Genomic DNA, 2,903 nt, shown 5'->3' with positions numbered 1-2,903 from the left:
AACGAGACTATCACCTACAAAGCCTACGATCAGTAATGCTTAGTAATGATTCTAGGCTTAAATATTTTCGTTCTATATGATCATTGTTTATCCTTATAATAATCGGACATAGTATATATATATATATATTATATATCTATACCCTACATATTAATATAATATACATATATATATATATTGTATTTTAAGATTCTATTATAATAAAATTAACAATTCCTCACAGAAGTATAGAATTTCTTGCGGACGGATATTAACAGATATACAAGATATATATGTAATTGAAGTAAATAGTGAAAGAGAAGAAACTGTATCAGCAGTTATTTCTCCAAGTAATTCCAGCTTTATTAATCTACCTAACCTAAAATAATAACCATAACTAAATAAACCTTTCCTGAGGAAACCCATCTTTATAATAAATATCATCTAACCGAACCCAACTAAATTGGGACCTAACCTAAACATAAACAAATCTAATAAACATGGCATAACATAGCCTAAACTAAAAACTAATAAACACATTAATAACCTGAAGTAGTAAAGTTAATCCTAACCTAAAATAATGTAATACACATAACCAGTACAAAGGTACTTGGGTACTGTATCAATGTGTTGCAGAACAGTCAACTAAAATTATAGATGGTAGCCGTGAAGCGAATTCTCACACAAAAAAAGGAAAAGTGAAGTAAAATGGAAAATGATGTAATTGAAAAAAATAAGTGTACAAAGATAGGATTAGATTAGTGGGGTTAGATTTCGGTTAGGATAGGTTAGGGTGGGTATAGGGTTAGGTTAAGCTGGTTGAGATGGGTTAGGTTAGGTTTTGGCTGGGTTATGTTTATTACATTTAGGTTGGGTTAGGTTTACTAGTTAAAGTTAGGTTATGTTTATTAGTTTAGTTTCGGTTAGGTTTGTCAGTTAATTAGTTTTGTTTAAGTTAGGTTAAGGGTACTAGGTCAATGTAGGTTAGCGTTATCATCATAGTTTAGGGTAGGTTCGGTAGCTGGAATTCTTTCAAAAAGTAAACGCTGATGCAGTTTTTCTCTTGCTCCTATTTATTACACACAACACACAGACACATACACACAACACCACACACACCACACACACACACACACACATTATATCATATATAACTATAATATATTATATATAATATATATATATATATATATATATATATAATATATATTTCCTCTTGGAACAGAATCATATACTCTGCAAGGCATGTGATATATTACGAAATTTAATCATGAATGTCCATGTGTATATATCTTATCATATATCTATATATATATATATATATATATATCATATATATATATATATATATATACATATTATTATATACATACATATACACACACACATATATATATATATATATATATATATATATATATAGATACTATTATATATATATCTATATATATATATATATATAATGTATAACGTCAATAATATATGGTTTGATAACATTTTTTCTATATTGGGGATAGAAACATACGAAGACAGTGAATACTGCAGGACATAGAAAACACAATGTCCGATATTAAAAGGAACACAATAGTCATGTAGAACGGAAAAATTTAAACGTAGAATCAGTATATACAATTACTGAACGTGCTTTTGGTGAATTAGAAAAGAAAATTTTTTTTGTTCACTATTCAAACAGGGTTCATTTCTCAAGGTTCAAAAAGTCAACACTGCTAGAAGTTTAGTGTTCCTTTATACCTAAATGGAATACTGAAAATGCATTTCCAAAGTCGAAAATGAATACTTTAAATGTCAATTGTTCTTATACGGAAACCTAACCTAAAACTTTGCATGAACTAACCTAAACATTTAGCTACAATAAAAGTTAACAATTCTAGTCTAACCTATGATCCTAGCTTATCTAACCTTACGATTTAGCCTACAAAACGATCCAACCCTAAGTCACTTAAAACTAACCCATATTAACCTAACCTAAAACCAACTATACCTAACCTAAAAGTAACGATTCGAGCATCCTAAACTTAATAATTTAACCCTTTCTAAACATTCTTAACGGTCCTAACCAAAACAGTCTAACCTAAATGTACCTAAACTAGCCCTACCATATCTACCCTAAGCTAAAACCTAACCCATCCAACCTATCACATAACCTAAACTAAAATAAACGATTCTACCTAAATTGCTAACCTTTCCTGACTTTACGATCTAATCTAAACGGTAATCTAAACTACCGAATTAAACCATACCAACTTAAAACTAAACCTGGCCTTACTAACCTAAACCTGACGCCAAACTTAACCAATCTAAACATTACCTAACCCACCAAAACCGTACTAACGAAATCTAACTAAACCTAACCTAAATCTAACCTTATTAACGAACTACATGCCTAAATTAAATTAATCTAAACTAATCTTTCGAATCTTACTAGGCCTAACCTAAAACCTAATCTAATACTAAGTAATATGTAAACCTAACCTATCCTTATGGTTATAACTACCGAACAGTTCTGACGTAACCAAGCCATTCTAAAACTAACTTAACTAACCTAACCCAACCCAACGTAAATTTACGTTACCTAACGTAACCTACACGTATTTAAAACTAACCTAACCCTTACTAAGCTAACCTATATCTACCTATACCTAAGCTAACCTAATCAAACCTTAAAACCTAACCGAAATATAAAATAAACCGAATACCTAAATCTAACACAATAACCTAAAATGCTACCTACCTAAAAGCAACCTATCCAAAAACCTAACCTAACCTAAACCTAACTTAACGAAATCTAAGTAGACATAACCTAACCTAACCAAAATCTAAAACTAAGGCTAACCAAATATAACATAGAACTAACCTACTAAGCCCTAACCAAATTAACCTAGACGCTACACACCTATTAATCA

The sequence above is a fragment of the Penaeus monodon genome, unplaced genomic scaffold (assembly GCF_015228065.2).
Source record: "Penaeus monodon isolate SGIC_2016 unplaced genomic scaffold, NSTDA_Pmon_1 PmonScaffold_893, whole genome shotgun sequence".
Taxonomy (NCBI): domain Eukaryota; kingdom Metazoa; phylum Arthropoda; class Malacostraca; order Decapoda; family Penaeidae; genus Penaeus; species Penaeus monodon.
The sequence above is the reverse complement of the archived record's forward strand: the minus strand, read 5'-3'. Positions refer to the sequence as shown.